Below are 19239 nucleotides of genomic sequence, written 5' to 3' on the forward strand. Positions count from 1 at the left end.
CTCAGCCCCACAGGGTGCTGGGGTGGAGAGAGGGATGGAGGGAGAGAGAGCTTGAGCTGTCTGGTGTCTCTTTTTTAAGGGCACTAATCACATCGTGAGGTCCCAACCCTCATGCCTTCATTTAAACCTAATTACTTCCCAAAGGCCTCATCTTCAAATATCATCACATTGGGGATTAGGGCTTCAAAGTACGAATTTAAAGGGGATACAGCAAGCCCTAACACTCAATTGGTCTGTACTTGGATATAAGGCCTACAAGGAGTTAGTATAGGTTAAAAGAGGTCATAAGGATAGAGTCCTGATCCAATAGGATTATTATAAGAAGAGACATGATGGGGTCCTCGTGGGCTCAGGCGGTTAAGTGCCCGACTCTTGGTTTCGGCTCAGGTCATGATCTCATGGTTTCATGAGTTGAAGCCCCATGTCAGACTCTGTGCTCGTGGCATGGAACCTACTTTGTATCCTCATGCTATCTCTGTCTTTCTCAAAAATGAATAAACTTTTTTTTTTAAAAAAAGGAGAGACACGGGAGAGTTTGATCTCTACACACACACAGTGGCACATACACACACCCACACATGGAAGAAAGGACACGGTGAGGAAGCCCTCAGCCCTCAGCTAAGCTCCTGTTGCTGTAGCTGGCAGTTGAGGGTGGAGGAGGGGGTCATCTGCCAGGGNAGATGCTTAACCGACTAAGCCACCCAGGCGCCCCGGCAGTAGACTATTTAAAAACAACATTGCAGGCCGCTGGGTGGCTCCGTTGGCTGAGTGTCTGACTCTTGATTTCAGCTCAGGTCATGATCCCAGGGTTGTAAGATTGAGCCCCAAGTTGGGCTCTGCGCTGAGCATCTGTCTGCTTGGGATTCTCTCTCCCCTTCTCTCTGCCCCTCTNGCATATGTCCAAACTCGTCAAAATGTATACTTCAAATATGTGCATTTTTTATGGTTACACATACTTCTGTGAAACTGAAGGAAAGAAAACAGAGTTTTGGGTACACTGGTACATTTGCTAAGCTTTGGTGAATTAATCCTATGGTAAGTTGATCCTTCAGAGAATGGCCCACTTGTTTACTTGGTCATTCTGTGACTTGGCTTTTGGTACAGTGGCTCTCGATGAATTGACTTGGAGCCCAATCTGTGACTTCTAACACCAAGCAAATGACGCAGCATCTTTATCCACTGAAAGATCCTCATTAGAACTTCACGGAAACTGGTGCTTTATCATGAGAATCCTGGGATTTTATGGTCACCTAACTGGGGACAAATCACTCTTGAGTTTCCCTTTCCGTGGCCTTTCCCAGTCCCTTCCTCCCTTGGCCTCCCTAACAATGGGCCGGCTGGGCACAGTGGGCAGGGACTGTCAGGGCTGTGGCAAAGTCTGGGGTCCAGGCGATCAGTGGGGGGAAGGCACTGCAGGGCCTTGCTGTGCGCCACCGCACCCCTGACCTAACAGTCCCTGATGCCCAAGGGACCGGATGTTTGCTGGGAGCAGCTACAGGAGCCCTGGAAGAAGTCTTTCAGCCTATGTTCCCCGGACTTCGCAGAAGGGGAGTCTGTGGGTGCTGCTGTAGGAACCGGCTTCAGCCAGTGGGAAGTAGAGCCGAAACATCTCTGCCTGCTCCCGCTCTGCCGAGGAGGGGAAAATGGGAGACCGCTGAGGGAGTGAGAGGACGGTCAGTCCTAGAATCTGACCTCAGTAACAGGACCAGTCTCCAGTATTCATATCCTGTTTCTTTCCAGCAGGAGGTGAGTGTGTGGGGCTGTGCCGAGATGAAGACAGAGGATCAGCCTCATGGCTGGTATGTATCAGGGTCCTTCCTGTTCGCCGGGCACCGGGTTAGGGGCTCAGTGTGTGTTAGGCCATTTACTTCTCACAACGGACATCAGTAGCTTCATATTAAATTTCAGACAACAGGGATGAAGAGCGCTAACTTGGCCAAGACTCGAACCCAGAGCTTCTGTGTTTTTGCCTGGTTATTCCTAGATTCTGAGATCAGGGCCCCTGTTGCACGCTTGACCATTTCCTTTAATGACGGGGGCACCTGGCTGGCTCAGTCGATAGAGCATGCGACACTTGCTCCTTGGGATCATGAGTTCAAGCCCTGCGTTGTGCACGGAGACTACTTTAAAAAACAACAACAACAAAGTCTGTTTTTAAAAAATGTGTATTTATTTTGAGAAAGAGAGAGAGAGAGAATCCCAAGCAGGCTCTGCGCCATCAGCCCAGAGCCCAGTGTGGGACTCAATCTCACAAATCGTGAGATCGTGACCTGAGCCGAAATCAAGAGTTAGACACTTAACTGATTAGCCACCTAGGTGCCCCCCAAAAGTGAAGTCTATTTTTTAAAAAAACCTTAAAGATACTTTTTATGAAACACAGGAGAAGAGAGTATACTGTAATGATTATCAGTGCAGAATCAGGAGTAGTTTCCNCTGAGATCAAGAGTCAGACGCTTAACTGACCCAGCCACCCAGGCGCCCCATATGTAGTGCTTATTTTTCCCCCCAAATTTCCTTGCCTATAAAATGGAGATAGCAGTAGTGCCTATTGAGTAGGATTTTTCTGAGAATTAAATCAAATAATTCATTATAAGATTGAGAACAGTACCAGGTACATTGTAGCCTTTCTCTTTGAGGTTTCGATGTTTCTTCCTGTTGTTTGTTAGTATTAGTAGTAGGAGTATAACTGATATTCTTTTAAATGGTCTTTGTTGGCGAAATAAAAAGATCACGATTTATGTCAGAACCCGGTTTATCATTCAGTCCGTGGAATCTCCAAGACTGGGAGCCCCTGCCCTTAACAACCGTGCTTTGTATGTGGAGCGGTGGAGTTCTCATGTGGAACAGGTGCCTGGTCACGGTCCCCACAAAGAAAGGAGAGTACTTTGCTAAATGTCCTCTCTATTCAGGAAGCAGTGCTGAGCTTGCTGCCTGGAGGACGCCACACACCCCCGGGACCAGGACCGTGGCGCAGAGACTGTGCTGCTGAGGCGGCCTAGAGAGGTGAGAACGTGGGAGCGAGTGGGAGGAAGTATGGATGGCAGTGTGGCTTCCCGGGGCGAAGGCATACTTGGGACTCAGAGGGTTTCCGACCACAGATCTGCCACCCACTGGCTCGGTGACTGCAGCAATCTGAGGTGTCCTCTATAACACAGATCTTTTTTTTTTTAATGTTTATTTTTGAGACAGAAACAGAACATGAGTTGGGGAGGGACAGAGAGAGAGGGAGACACAGAATCCAAAGCAGGCTTCAGGCTCTGAGCTCACAGCTCAGAGGGCAGGGCTTGAACCCATGAACTGTGGGATCATGCCTTGAGCCGAAGTCGGACGCTTAGCCAACTGAGCCACCCAGGCGCCCCTGTAGCATGGATCTTAATAGGAGTTCACAAGGCTGTAAACAAGGCGAAATGAAGATGGATTCGTGCCGAGCGCCCAGAACAAGGGCTGGCTTGCTGTGGGTCTTTGGTAAACATTAGGCCGCCTAGTCATGATGGTGAAGAGATGGACCACAGCAGGCAGCATAAAGAAGCCGGGACGTTGGAAAGAGCCCACGTTGGAACCAGAACGCTTGTATAAACACTTTGCTGTCATCCTCCAATAATGCCCGTGGCTTCTGCTGCCACCTCCTGACACATGGGCCAGGTGCCCCGTGGGATCCCCTGACTCTTGCAGATGACTTGCGACCATGTTATAGAAGCATTTGGGTTCCAACGTGGACCACTGGTCCTTCTCTTTAGCTCCCAACACCCTGGCCGAAATTGGTGGGTGGGTCCAATTAAACCGAAAGAGGGACTGTGAGAAAGCAGGGGAAGCGGTTCCCTCGCTACCATTCACTATTCTCTGATGCTGGGACCAGAAGTTGTCAGAGCCTGCAAACCGAGTCACACCCAGTGACTGTAGATCTAAGCAGGGCCCTGGTGCCAGCGGACAACCCGCTGTGCATCGTGTTGTCGAGACGTCGGCTTCTACTAAGAATGTAAGAGCTCTTTGAGATTGCTGTGTCCAGTGGCCTGAGGAGACCTTAGTAACTTGACCAGTTTGGCTCCGTGATGAAAGAGGTAATCTTGGGAACCTGTATGAGGGGAAGTGGCTCGGAGCCNGAGCGCCGCACCGGTATCCACTTTGCCTAAAGAGGAAGTAGAAGGGAGAGACAAGAGGGCAGGAATTCCGGAGACCCTCTTCTTCCTCAGCCGGTACTCTTTGAACTCTGACCGACTTGGCCCACACGTGATGAGTACTCTGTTAATAAACTCATCGGGCGCAGCCTTGCAGAAGCCGTGGAGGCCCTGTGACCCACCCTGGTCGTTTCTGGCTCCGCAGAGGGTACAGGAGCGGTATATGATGAGATTGTTCACCAGACACAGATTTTTAGGTTCATGTTGCTCCCGCTGGTTATTGCAGCCAGTTAAACCCCCACACAGTGCTCGCTTTGGCAGCACATAAACTGAAATCGAAACTATACAGAGACTAGCATGGCCCCTGTGCAAGGATGACACGCAAATTCGTGAAGCGTTCCATATTTTTTCAGTTAGTCAGAGAAATACAAATATCGTATGACTTCACTCGTAGGAGGACTTTAAGACACAAAACAGATGAACATAAGGGAAGCAAAAACAATATAAAAACAGGAAGGGGGACAAAACATAAGAGACTCTTAAATAATGGAGAACAGACAGAGGGTTGCTGGAGGGGTTGTGGGAGGAGGGCTGGGCTAAATGGGTGAGGGGCATTAAGGCATCTACTCCTGACATCATTGTTGCACCATATGCTACATAACTTGGATGTAAATTAAACAATACATTAATTTGTTAATTAAAAAAAAACCTCCACCCAATTAAACCTCAAAATGTGGTTAGGTCACTTGGTCAGCAACACAGTCTGGATCTTTACTGAGAAATGTCTGGGCACTGAAAAAGTGGCTGCTGCAAAAATAGCAAGAGCTTTTTCCAAAGACAGCTCTGGGCCCGGTCACTCAGTCCTCAAAGGAGGGCTCCAGGAGGGCTCCCCACTCAGTCCTCTAAGGAGGAGATTGGTGTGCTCCCCACTAAGGACCTCTGGGCTGGTACCAGGTCCTGGGGGACTTGATAGATGGCCCCACTGTGGTCTGCATGGTGATAGCCCTCTGCCTCTCCTGGTGAATGGTGAGAATCAGAGAGCCCCAGCGTCTCAGTGTCTTAGTTCAGGACACAAGTACTGTCCTGCCATTGCGCTCTGGTGGATACTGAGTACATGATCAGTGGCTGTGAAGTAATCTTAAGATCAGAAATCCTACTCGTATCACAGATCCTGCAGATGTGTCAAATCACCTGGTGGAGGTGGTTCCAGAGTCTTCCGTACTAAAATATAAGTGGTCCACACCGGAATGAACAAAACTCAGCCCACATGAGGTCTCCTAACTCCACTAACTTTCCACGAAAAGATCAGATGAGCGTCTGTCTGATTCCCTGACGTATTGCCCAAGGAGCTGCTGCCACTGGCCCAGTGAGGACCCACGTATGAAGGCTTCCTGGACCACAGACAGGCCTGGCTCACTGTCCGCTCCTCCTGGTTAACTGCTGCTCAGCAGGAACAGGCTACAGCTGCCACCCCAGCTGAGGGGGCCCTCTCCCCTGGCCAGGTGCGGTAAGAGGCCCTCAGTGTAATGGGCAGTGCTTCAGGCTGCCTCAACAAAGGAGGCTTGCGGTATTTCCACCAACTGACGGACGGTGGCTAATGGCCTCGATGTTTTTTCAGGCCTCTGGCAAGACGCAAATTGACGTGTGGAACAAGCCTCCCTGTGGGGACGAGGCATTTGGGTGAAAATCGGTTCTGCTTCTTGGGACTCATGTGGATGCTTGCCAGAAAGTCCCCTACGCCAACAAGGGGAACGTCACAAAGGAGCAGACTGTGCTTGTCAACTAAGCATGGCGGCCGAAGTGTCTCATTTACCCCAGAGCGAGCAGATGTGCCTCCGGGGTCCACAAGAGGATGGCCAAGAGGGAATTCAGTGTAGGGTAGGAATAAGGCTTTCTCTGCCCTTCAAGGTCTTCCAGCGGGACTAACCTAAATTTACATGGGACAGATTAATAGGAGAAACAGCCAGTGTCATGTGGGCCCAGAGGCCCAGTGATGAAATGGAGACATCAGGAAATGACCAAGGCAGGCAGTATTTATGCTATTTAGACAAAGAGACAAGAAACTTGTGAGGAATTGACAGGATAAAGAAAGCAGGTGTTCAGGAGCTTTAATTAGTAGGGAAATCCAAGTGGAATTTAGGCTGCGGTAGTAGATTAGGAAGAAACCCCAAGGTTTGTTTCTACAGCTTTCTCTGCTCTGAAGTCCCTATCTCAGGTCATAATGATGTTTTTTTGTTTTTGTTTTTGTTTTTTGTTTTTGTTTTGATTTTTACCTCTTAGAACAAGGAGGGTATTTTTCATAGGGGAGATTTGTTTCCTGCTTTCTTGGGGACAGGATGGTCTGAGTGTCCTCATATCGAATGTTTCTTAACTTTTCAAAAAAATTTTTTAATGTTTATTTATTTTTGAGAGGGAGAGAGCATGAGCTGGGGAAGGGCAGAGGGAGACCCAGAATCCGAAGCAGGCTCCAGGCTCTGAGCTGTCAGCACAGAGCCCGATGTGGGGCTTGAACTCACAGACCGCGAGATCATGACCTGAGCTGAAGTCAGACGCTTAACTGACTGAGCCACTCAAGCGCCTCTGTTTCTTAACTTTTATCTCATTTATCAATATGCCAAAGTGGCACATTTTCGGTGGCCTGTCCTTGGCCCCACATCAGAAACCATCCTCGACTGGGCCTACGTGTGTGGACTGCCCCTGCTGTCTGTAGAAGACATAGGGAAGAAGCTCCTTGATGTCGGTTCTGACAGTGATTTATTGGACACGATGCTGTCTCAGGATTCTCACACCGAGGCTTTTCTTTCCAGGAAGCAACTTTATTTTGCTGACACCACTCAGCTGGGTTGGTACCCAAAGAACTGAGCCCGGAACGCCAGGTGGTGTCATTTTTTATGTTTTTTACTTCGTTGTCTCCCACGTATGGGAACATATAAACCTGTAGTCTGATTTAGTGGTCTCATGTTACAAGGTCATGAGGGACGTTGTCACATATGCGTATAGCCAGGTTGCATTGAGGTTTGTTTGGTTTTTTTTCCTTAGGGAGAGGGCCCTACCACATTCTGCTCTTTGATGTTCAGACCCCTCTATTTTGGGTCAAAGAGCACCATCTTGGTTTAGAGGTTTATATTTTTATAACATTACATGAATGGCCGTCTTTTTTTTAAAATTCCAGCCTCAGTGAGACTGGAGACAGACTGTACAACCAGGGGAGCTAAGCAAGGTAGGATTAAGCACCCTCCCAGAATTAGGATAATTTTTATGAGAGTTTTGAACCCCTCAAAAGTTGAAAAACATCTTCCAAATAACTTCCCGGGGTTTTAACCATTCCAGCTCTGGATGGGGACATGGGCAGTTGTTTTCATTTGATTTGTGATCTCATCTATGACTTTTTAAAAAATTATTATCTATCTGTTGGCAGCAGTTGCTTAAGTTAAAGTTTTTACAAACTCCTCCCTCAGGAGCCAGCAGGTAATCTAAGGCGAAGCGATTTTGATAGATAGCATTGTGCATTTTGGCTTGCTGCTTGCCTAGTAAGGTAAGAGTCCTGGCGGTTTTATTGGTTATAATTTTTATAACTGCTTGCAGCCTGGTTATGCGGTTTAGCATGTAAATGGGAGTGCGGTGGCCCTAGGACCCATCCTCTGCCCAGGTGACGGGGCCATAATATTGGATTATACGCTTGGGAGGCCACTCATCATCCTTTTCATTGCCGATTTGTAAGCACACCGCTTTTTTTGAGTCTCCCTGTCCCCATACACTTGGAATCCCAGATATTTCCCTCTGGCAAGCGGGAGCAGGAAGGAAGATGGGCAGATACTTCCTAGCACACATGACCGTGACCAGCCTGGGTGGAGCACTGGATAGGCTGTGCTTCCACATATCCAGTACAGCCCACCTGGGGCCTGCCATTCGATGGCTGCGTCGACATTCTCCCAGGCCTCTTAGAGATGAGTGAGGTTAGACAATGGGTGGGGATCTGGCTCAAGGCGATCTGGGGCCCCCCACCATTTGGCTTTCCGGGCGGTTGAGTTATAAAATCTTCGGCCTAGGCATGTTAAGTTTTTAACAGAGATGACGATGAAATTTTTCCCCACCGGGCAATACCGTTCTTCCCAATAATTGAGCTTTGAAGGAGCCAAACCCCAGGAGTAGGACTGGGGTATTTTGTTTTACTATAAAGTTTGTGGGGATCTAATTTTCTAGTCTCTTATGGCCATTGTTTCCCCATGTTGGTACCAGTGAAGCATCCTGGCCACAAAGGGAAGGTGCGTGTGAGAAGCCCCTCACCACACTCCCAGCCGGCCGGGGCGGCCTCGGCCAATCCTACAGCAAAGAGTAGAGCCAGAATCACAATAAAGGCGAGAAACAAGGGGTGACAGTGCATCACAGTAAGGACACAGATGTAGAAAACAAGGAGAGTCCATTTGTTCCACCGGCCCGGCGAGTCCTCAAACTCCTTCCAGGCATAGATGAGTCCACTTCCAGGGTGACTCCGGCAGGGCCCGTGGTCTCACAGAGCCTCTGCAGTCGCAGATTGCACCTTCCGTGTGGGCAGCTCACCCGGCATGGACGGACCAGGAACGTGCTCCCGGTTCCCAGACGCCGGCTTCACTCTGCTGTGGTGAATCCGGGGACCCACCTCAGCCACCTTTACTGCAGTAGGGGGGGACAAAATGACAGTGAACAGGCCCCTCCAGAGGAGTTGGAGGGGTCGGACATTCCACTCCTTCACCCATACAGCGTCTCCTGATTTAAAGGAGTGAGCGCTGTGGTCAGACTCACAGACAATCGCTCCCTAACCCAGTGGTGTAAGGCGGTTAGGGTAGAGCCAACGGCCCGCATCTGTTGTCTTAGGGTTAGACTGTCTATCTCATTTAAATCCCCCTTATGCCCTTGATAATGGGAGGGCGCCCATTAAGGATCTCATAAGGGGAGAGCCCTATCTGCTTCTTTAGCCTCCTACCTGCAGCTGCAGTCTGCCTCCTTAGAGGTCCCTTATCTCTCCTTGCCTAATGTTATCCCTCTTCCTATATATTTCTCCCCTGGAACAGGGCCTGTAACTGCTCTTTGGGAGCAGGGACGATGACCGTTCTGGCTTCTTCATGCTGATAAGGGATGGTGCAGGGGTACAGCAGGCAGAGTCTACCCCAGGGTCGGGCCAGTGGCCCACAGTGTGGTTCTGCCAGAAGGCTGGCAGGCATGAGGCGGCATAGACATTAGCAGACACACAGAGAAAAATACGAAATAAAGATTATACCGACCAACAAGATGGCATCTTAAGTAATGTTCCCAGGTTCCAAACTTGTCAAACAACCTAGGAGAGACCCTGACGTTGAATCAGCATACATCAGGGAATCTCTCATAACCCAGGTGACGGAGGAGCAGGAGCAGTAAGTAATCGGTGGTGGCTTTCTTTCCAAGAGTTTGGCCCCAACTTAATTAAAAAAAATTTTAAAGCCTCTAATGGTTGTGAGTTTTGCTGAGTATAAGCAGGCAGTCTCATTTATTTTGAGGTGTAAAACTTTCCCAAGAGTCAGGAGTTCTACAAGAGAAAGAGTCAAGACAGCCATTTACCATTATTAATTTGCAATTTTTTAGGTAAGCCAAACCTGGGTATCATTTTATAAAGCAGAACTTTTATTACTTTTTGTACCTTTTTTGTCTTGGAGACTTTTACCCAATTAGTAAAAGTATCAATCCATACCCACAGATGTTGGGATTCCTTTGACCTTGGCATCTGAGACCTATTGGTTAGTCTTTCCTGGACAGCCTTCAGTTCCTTGATTGTCTGGAAGAGTAAGTTTGTGGTTGAAAGGATTATTTCTAAGACATACCTCACAGGCTGATACCTCTTTCAGAACTGTCCTTGACAAGGTTTTTTTCTTATACAAAAATTTTTAAATGTTTTATTTATTTCTGAGAGAGAGAGACAGTGTGAACAGGGGAGGGTCAGAGAGAGGGAGACACAGAATCTGAAACAGGCTCCATGCTCTGAGCTAGCTGTCAGCACAGAGCCCAGTGTGGGCCTCGAACCCATGAACCGTGAGATCATGACCTGAGCCGAAGTCAGACGCTTAACCGACTGAGCCACCCAGGCTCCCAACAATTTTTTTTCCAGTAAACATCCTTTGGGCCACTTGAGAAGTTTTGTCCCTCCCTAAATGAAAGGACTCATGTTGTGTTTTAGCTCTGTGAGCTTGGTAATAGTAATTGCCTTGCTCTGTTCGTAACCATTTCAAGGGCTAGAGACAGTGTCTAGGAACCAGACCCCAGTTTATTTTGGGGGGGGGAGAGTCGGTAGGATTGAGNGTTTTTAGCTCTGTGAGCTTGGTAATAGTAATTGCCTTGCTCTGTTTGTAACCATTTCAAGGGCTAGAGACAGTGTCTAGGAACCAGACCCCAGTTTATTTTGGGGGGGGGAGAGTCGGTAGGATTGAGTCTCCTTTAATAATTGATATGGCAGCAAACTATTTTCCTGAGCCTTGGTATCGACAGCCTACAATATCCAGTAATTTTCCAAAACTCATACAACTGTTTATTTGTTCAGGAGGTAGTAGCACTATAGTCTCTACTGTAGTTATAATGTGCCTTCCTAGCCAGGGAGTAAGGCTCTCTGGTATTATCAAAAAAGAATGAGAAAAAATTAGTTTTTCCCATATGTGTCCCAGGGGCTGAGAGAAAAATTCAATTGGAAGTTTTCCCGAGAGGCCTCTGACTGTCAGGCTACGTTTGCATAGTTGGCCTGGAGCGGAGAGGAGGACAGAAAAGGGAGCTCTGGTGTTAAGAGGGAAATCAGCCAGTTTTCCTTCTATATTTACAGTTACCTGAGGCTCGAGGTTTCTGATAGACAGTCGGTTTAGGGGAGCCACCGTGCAGAGCCCCCAGGCCCTGGCTAGTCCCTTCCAGAGACATGGGTTATCTGAGCCCTCACACATAGAGGTCCGAGGGCATTCAGATCTCCAGTGATTGTTACCACATAAGGGGCATGGCTTATGGGGTTTTCATTTTAGTGGTCCCTTCTGAGGACGTTCTCATTTCAGTGCTCTGAACGGCCATATACATGGCACTTGGTGCCAGGACCTCGGGAAGTCTGGTCTGACATAGTACATAAAGCCACAACTAAGGCCTCAGATTTTTTTTTAAGCCTCCTTTTCTGCTGTTTTTTTTTTTAATATTCTCCTCTTGATCTTGGCTGTAATATACCTAATTGACAGCTCGTAAGAGCTCCTCTAGGGCCCCTTCCGAACCAACAGGCAGTTTTTGCAGTTTTCTCTGAATATCTGGACCCAATCTAGTGATAAATTTATATTTTAGAACCATCTCAGCCTCAGGGGTGTTAGGGAATAATAATCATATATTTAAATGAGAGCCTTCCTTAAACTTTCCTGGAAGGCCACCAGGGTTTTACTTTGGGTCTGTAAGGTAGTGGCTGATTTAGTGTAATTTAAAGGCTTAACCTTAGACCTCCTGACCATATAAAAAATTTTTTTAAAGATTCTTTTTAAAAACTTTTTACAACTTTGCTTTTAGATTTTGATCTAAGCCTTTTTTTTTTTTTAAACAATCCAGTCTCATTTAGGACAAAGTTACTCCTTTTTTTTTTAACCTGTAACAAAAAAAGTATTTCCATTTCTTATATGTTTTAATATATCTACTCTTTTACATGTAGAGTTGTTTTTTTTTTAAGTTTTATTAATCTTAACTACATTTAATAGAATTTTAACTCTTAGAAACCTTAGTCTCCAGTGAAAACTAAGTAGTAACCAATTGTGAACTGTTACATTTAGAATTTCTTAGGTACAAACTTATGAATCAATTAAGCACAAAACATGTTTTTCAACACATCCACATATTCTTGTTTTTTCAAAAGCACAGTTAATTATTGCATTAGCCTCTTAGCTTGTTAGATATCCAGTGAATTTAATCCTGATTTATTATGCAAGCAAAAACTTTTAACATTTTAGGTTACCAAAGACTTTGAAAGCTATCTTAACAATTACCCATGAAAACTATGAGACAAAGCTAACCAAGTCATCTTTTTGCTAACACGTTGGAACATGAGCTTATTTGACCTTCAGCAAATCTAGGTAGAAAAAAAATTTTTTTTTTAATGTTGATAAACATTGTCTACCTCAAACTCAACAAACTTAAATTAGCTTAAATACTGAATACATTTTACTTGGGTCCACTTAAGACAGTTTGTTCCCCATGGTTAGTTTTTACCTGGAACATTGGTGGGGAAATCTGAAGTCTGTGGTCTTCCTCCAGGACCCCAAGGGTAGGAGGAGCTGATGGTGCCCTAGGCCTTGAGGAGCCAGTTATGCAGGCTGCTGCCCCCCGCCCCCCAGGTGGTACAGAAACAGTAGGAGGAAGGGAAGGCAGAAGAGTGAGGTGCCAGCAGAAGGCAAAGAAAGACAATTCCCAGTTTTCAGTCTTGTCAGCTCAGACAGAGGAGCAGACTCCAGGTTTCCTTTGCTTTGTTTTATTCTCCACCAGTGGAAATAGGCAGTCCATGTCAGTCTGAGAAGTCAGGGAATTTCCCCAAAACAGAGGGAGTTTCGGCATCTGCTTGGGAATATTCTTTAAATTCCCTGTTCTGAGGTAGAGCAGCCAGAGACCGGTGGCTCTAATTATCATAGTCACTGACCTAGGAAATGAACGAGAGACAAGTCCCCACACACAGTCACACAGCGACTCCAACCTGCCGCCCAGGGCCTTAGAGTTGCAGCTTCGTTCCTTGTCCCTTGTGGAACTACTAGGACAACTCTGGGGGTGGGGGGCGATCAGGCTCCCCTCTGCCCCTTAGATCAGGTCTGCAGAAATGAACCCGGGCTCTTACCAGTCTGACGGGCAGCGCTCCCTGAGCTGGATCCTGGGCCTCACGGGTTCCATTGGCGCACATGGGGTTCTCACTCCGGCACGCTGGGAGGGCTTGTCTCCTGCAGATCAAGGGGTCTGCTGGCGCCAGGCGAGGTTACTTCTCCCAGCACTCTGAGGTTCGTATCCCTGTGGCAAAGGAGGTGGAAATACACCGTCTCTGAATCCCAGACGAGCCCCCAAGTAATGTAGCAGGATTCTCGCACAGAGTTGTGACACTGAGGCTTTTCTTCCCAGGAAGCAACTTTATTCAGGCCGGCACTGCTCAGTTGGGTTCATACCCGAAGAACTGAGCCCTAAACGCCACATGGCGTAGTTTTTATATATTTTTTACTTCTTTGTCTCCCATATATGGTAACACACAAACATGCAGTCTGATTAAGTAGTCCCATGTTACAAGGTCGTGAGGGATGTTGTCACGTATGTATATAGCCAGGTTGCCTTGAGGTTTTTTTTCTTTCCTTAGGGAGGGGACCCTACCACAACACCAAAAGCACATTCAACAAGGCCGATATAAACAAGGGGGACTACATCAAACTAAAAAGCTTCTGCACAGCGAAGGGAACCATCAACAGAATGAAAAGGAGAAAATATTTGCAAACCGTGTATCTTGATAAGAGGTTAATGTCTAAAATATATAAGGAACTTACATAATGCAAGCGAGCAAACAAGTAACTGGTTAAAAATTGGGCAGGGGTGCCTGGGTGGCTCAGTTGGCGTCCAACTCTTGATTTCCGCTCAGGTCATGATTTCACAGTTTGTGAGTTCAAGCCCCATGTTGGGCTCTGTNAGTTTTACAGAGAAGACATGCATATGGCTAATAGGTGCATGAATGGGTTCTCGGCATTGCTCATCATGAGGGAAATGCAAAATCAAAACCACAATGAGATACTACCTTCTAGGGGAGCAAAATTTGCCACCCCAAAATGTGCCTCTTTGGCATGAGGAGTAATTTAGGTTATTTTTAAGACACAGAAGACTCACGAGATTTTTCTTTTTGCCTCTTTTTTTAATCGCCTAAAAGACTTTAGATAGAGGACTTCTTCCAGGAAAAGAGCCACCATCCCTGTCATTACAGTGTAATGCAAAGTAGGTGTGGCTGGCAGGGAGCAACCTAGCAAAGCCTGTTTGTTAAAATTTCTTTCTGCCTCCTGTTGTTTCTTTATGGCTCCACAAATATTTGTTTCCCAACCATGTATACGTTTTCATCTTCCCATGAATGGCTTTCCTTCCCTTAGAAGTTATTTAGATAGAACTATATAGATACATATATTCTCTCTCTATATATATATAGTGAGAAAGATGTATGATGTGAGATATATATACACATATATAATGTGAGATGTATAACGTGAGATATATATATACACATATATAACGCAAGAGAGATGTGTAACATGAGATATATATATCTGCTGTCATCTGTGACAACATGGATAAAACTGGAGGATATTATGCCAAGTGAAATAAGCCAGACAGAGAAAGACAAATACTATAGGATCTCATTCATATGTAGAATCTAAAAAATTTAAGTCGAACTGACAGAAACAGAGAGTTGAATGGTGATTGCCAGGGCTGGGGGGGGGTGGTGGGGGAAATCAGGGAATGTTGGTCAAAAGATAAAGAAGTTCTGAGGATGTAAGGTTTGGTGTTGTGACTACAGTTAATAATACTGTATTATATACTTGACATTTGCTGAGAGTGTATTTTTTTCTTTTTTCCAAGTTTCAGATATTTAAGGATTCCGTGCATTTAGAGGGGACATATTTCCTGGATAAGTGGAAAATTGTGCAGCTGTCTTCTGGAAAACCTTCACTTTAATTAGCTTTATAGTGAAACCTTTCATTTCGAAGTCTGGACCTTCTTTCTTCAGCTTGCCGTAATCGACGTTCACGGAGTGGAACCTGTATTGATTATTGGGACCCTGTGTGTTCCGGGTTTCTGGATTGAATAAATATCAGGTGCAAGGCCTACAGGAGCCCCAGTACCTCTAGCTTCACTAAATACATAGGGGGGATCAGGTTTGGCTGCTTCTTGGAACATTGTCAAAGATCTGGCAGAACGTGGTGGCAGCGGACACCTCGGATCTAGAAGGAGAGAAGAACGAATCTGCAAGGCACAGGTGCCGAGAGAATAGATCTTAAGCCCTCTTGCTACACACGGAAAAGGTAACTGTGTGAGGTGACAGATGCATAAAAATTAACTTAATTGCGATCATCATTTTAGTGTCTGCATATATCAAATCGTGTCGCACACTTTGAGTGTATACAGTTTTATCTGTCCGTTATAATTAAAGCTGGGAAAAATTAAAAATACAGTGTCAGACCCATCGATTGATGGTTCTGTTGAGTTGAACTATATCCTTACTGATTTTCTGTCTACTGGATCTGTCAGTTACTAATAGAGGGAGTGCTGAAATCCTTCACGTTAATAGCGGATTATCTGTTTCTCTTCTGCATTTTTATCCGTTTTTGCCTCTTGCATTTTGACGCTTTGTTGTAAAGTGCGTATATTTCAGAGATTATTGTGTCTTCTTGGAGAATTGACCCCCTTGTTATGTAATACCCTCTTTTACCCCTGGTAAGTTTCCTTATTCTAATGCCTTTTTTGGTCTGAAATTCACAGAGCTACTCCAGCTTTCTTTTGATTTGTGCCAGTCCAGTACTTCTTTCCCCACTCTTTTATTGTAATCTATGTGTTTTTGTGTTTAAATTGGGTTTCTTATAGACATCACATAGCCGGGTATCGTTTTTCATCTGCCCTTGCAGTCTCTTCTTGCAGTGGGCGTGTGTAGACCACTCCCCTTTTAAGTGATCGCTGACATAGTTGGATTTACATCCACCATGTTCGTAAAAGTGTTGTACCTGCTGCACTTATTCTTTGTGTTCTTTTTAATCTTCCTGTTTCTGCCTTCTCTCTTAATTGAGCATTTTTTATTATTCCACTTTCTCTTCTCTCTCAGCGTATCAGTTATATTTCTCTTTAACTTTTTGGTGGTTTCCCTAGACCTGGACTGCGCAACATAAATTCACAACCAATCCAGGTCCACCCTCAGATACCATTGCAGTGTGAGCGTACCAGACTTCCCAGCTTCTCACTCCCATCCTGTCCTAACACTGCTACAGTTTATCGCACTGACCTACCTGCTGTTAGCACCCAGTACGTTGTGGCCGGTATTCCTTTCAACAGTCGCCCATTAGATTAAATAAGAATAAGAAAAATAAAAATCTGCGACTTTAATCTCCACTTATTCTGTGACACCTTTCCTTTCGCTGCATAGATCCAGGTTTCTGACCAACACCGTGTCCCTTGTCTCTGAAGAGTAGCTTTTAACACTTACTGGCAACAACAGTTCTCTCTGTTCCGTTAGCCTGAGTGTCACGGACTGAATTGGGTTCCCCTCCAAAGTTGATATGTTGAAGCCATAACTCCCGACATGACTGTAATTGGAGACGGGGCCTTTAGAGAGGTGATGCATGTCCACCATGGTGATAAGGGTGGGGCCTGGCTGCAGTTTGACTGGTGTCCTCGTAAGAAAAGGAAGAGACACCAGGGACGGGCCCGTGCACGCACGGAGGTAAGGCCACGCGAGAAGACAGCCAGCTCCAAGCCAAGCGGAGAGGCCTCCAAAAGGCAACACTGAAAGCGCCTTGATCTTTGACTTTCAGTCTCCGGAACCGAGAGAAATTAATTTTGTTGTTGTTTGAGTCCCCCGTTTGTGGTGTTTTGTTTTGGCGGCCCTAGCAAACTACTGCACCAACAGTCTTTATTTTCCCTTACTTCTGAAGGATGGTTTTTCCGGATATAGACTCCTTGGTTGGTGGGTTTTTGTTTTCAACCCTTTAAATATTTCACGTTACCCTCCTTGCTTGCATGATTTTTGAAGTAAGTCCGATGTAATTCTTACCTTTGTTTCCCCCTAAGTAAGGTGTTTTTCTTCTCTGACTTTTTAAGAGATTTTCCCTTGGCTTTATGCAATTTGAACATGATCTGCGTAGTGTGAGTGCGTGTGCGCCTGTGTGTGTGCGTGCGCGCATGCGTGTGTGTGTGTGTGTATCGGCATCTATTCTGCTTGGCGTTCTCTGAGATTCCTAGGTTTGTGGTGTGGTTTCTGTCATGGATTTTAGAAAAATCCCAGCCATTATTATGTCAAATAGTTGCCTTTTCTCTTTCTTCTGCTTTTGACAGTGTCTTCACACATCTGCTATACTTTTGGTGATCAATCGCCTCACAGTTAGTAGATATTCTGTCCCAATTTTTATTATTTTTTCTCTCTACAACCCAGTTTGGGAAGTTTCTATCGACAGATCTTCAAGTGCTCGGATTCTGTCCCCAGCCCTTTTCCAATCGCCTGACTCGTCCATCGGATGATGTAGACTTTATTCCTGTTACAGTGTTTTCTGTTTCTGGTATTTCCTTTCTATTCTTTCTTGGGGTTTCTCTCTGTTATCAGTACACTATCTGTCCGTTCTTGCGTGTTGTCCAGTTTTTCCATAAAGCCCTTAGCATATGAATCATACTTCTTTTTAATTTCCTGTCTGAGGACTTCACACTCCTGCCATATCTGAACCTGGTTCTGATGCTTGCTGTGTCTCTTCAGATCGTTTCTTCTCTCTTCTCGTGTCATGTAACGTTTGTCGTTGTTGAAAGCCAGTTCAGAATTATCAGGTGTCAGGAAGTACACCGGCCTTCCATATGACGTTTATTTTTATCTGGCTAGGAGGTCTGCTGTATTTACTCTTTCCTGCATATGTAGTGTCAGAGGATTCAGTTTCCACGAGTGTCTTTGGTTTTTGTCCCCCAATATCTTTCCTTTCCCTAGAAAACCCTTCTTCAGGAGAGTCTGAGCCTTGACTCTCCCTGAGCAGTAACCCACCATCACTAGGCAGGAGCCCTGTTAAAGTTCGCTCAGGTCAGGACTGAGGAGAAGCAGCCTGTAATCCAGGGATTAGTCTCAGGTGTTCGGTGTACCTGTCCCCACCCGACCCCCTAACCCCCCGGGCTGGGACCTTCTCCGGTGTTTCTCAGCTTTCTTCCCCACCTTATGTGAAGAAGGAAGGCCACAGGGAGCCTGAAGTTTGGGAATCTCCCTTGCCCCAAGTCCAGGAAGGCTTCTCCCTTGCTGGGTAGGCCTTTCTTGTGGAAAGCGCTTTTGGCTTCCTTCAAAATGGTTACCTCTCGTCTCTCCCTGGCCCACCAGGAGGCAGTTTTGCTCTGAGCATTACCAAGGAGACCTGGTGAGGATTCTAGGGGTAAACACGGTGATTGTGGANTGCTCAGCACCCCCTACCCTCCCAGCTCAGGGAAGCTGCCATGTAAGTTCCTGCCTCAGGTTTGTTGAGTTCACGGTAACCCATGGGCTCTAGAATCCCTGATTCCTCCAGGTTTGGGGTACAGTTCATCCCAGGAGCTCAGTTCTCTGACGTATCCCGAAAGAGTCATTGGTTTTTGTGTTTCCTTGTTGGGAAGATGGGAGTGATGACTTGCGAGCCCTTTACGTGTTAGAATAGAAGCCTTCCTTTGGATTCTAGGCATTGTTTCCTTTTAGCTCTTGGGACATATCTGATAAAAGTCTTTCTCTAGTAATTCCAATGCCTATGCTTCCTTGGGGACAGTTCTGATTGCTCCCGCCCCCCCATACATGGGCCGTACTTTCTAGATTCTTCATGTGCCTCGTAAAATTTTATTGAAAAAACCGGAAAGTTTGAATATCATAACGTGGCAACTCTGGAAGTTAGATTCCCCTCCTGGCAGTCTCCATTGTTGCTGCGTGTTGTAGTTGCCGTTCATTTAGGACTTCTCTGAATAAACTCAGCAAAGTCTATTGCTTTCCATAGATGGCCAGTGAAGTCTTCGCTTAGTTAGTGGTCAGCTAATGGTGGACAGAGATTTCCTTCAATGCCTGGAACACATCAGTGTCCCAGTCATTTCCGAGAGGCTCAGTGTGTGTGTGGCTTTCGTCATTCAGTCAGGCAGTTTACACGTCTGTATTAACCTTCACTAGCCTCAAGGTCAGCCAGAGTCGGGAAGTTGGGGCTCCCTCACCCTTTCTTGAGCATGTACTTGGCCTTCTAGATTGACAGGGATATGTCCCAACTTTTCAAAGCTCCTGTGGACTGTGGTGGCCCAGCCGATTCTGTTAAGCGTTTTGGTTAATCTGGTAAATCTCCCTAAGGGCTACCTTTTGCCTTAGGCATCCCCCACCCCAAACACTTTCCAGTGAGTGTTTTTGGCCAATGCCCTCAAG

General features: G+C 46.2%; 1 long non-coding RNA gene and 1 other non-coding gene across 2 annotated transcripts; both read left to right on the forward strand.

The window, feature by feature from the left end:
- The first annotated feature begins 1731 nt into the window (after positions 1–1731).
- LOC144225108 (uncharacterized) lies at positions 1732–18258 on the forward strand. The gene is made up of 3 exons (XR_013333205.1): positions 1732–1799; positions 2910–3003; positions 14718–18258. It is a non-coding gene; the product is annotated as an uncharacterized LOC144225108 (long non-coding RNA).
- Positions 4421–4524, forward strand: LOC144225113 (U6 spliceosomal RNA). Its single transcript, XR_013333206.1, has one exon. It is a non-coding gene; the product is annotated as a U6 spliceosomal RNA (small nuclear RNA).
- Positions 18259–19239: the final 981 nt, after the last annotated feature.

Source organism: Crocuta crocuta, unplaced genomic scaffold (assembly GCF_008692635.1).
Source record: "Crocuta crocuta isolate KB4526 unplaced genomic scaffold, BGI_CrCroc_1.0 scaffold1156, whole genome shotgun sequence".
NCBI lineage: Eukaryota > Metazoa > Chordata > Mammalia > Carnivora > Hyaenidae > Crocuta > Crocuta crocuta.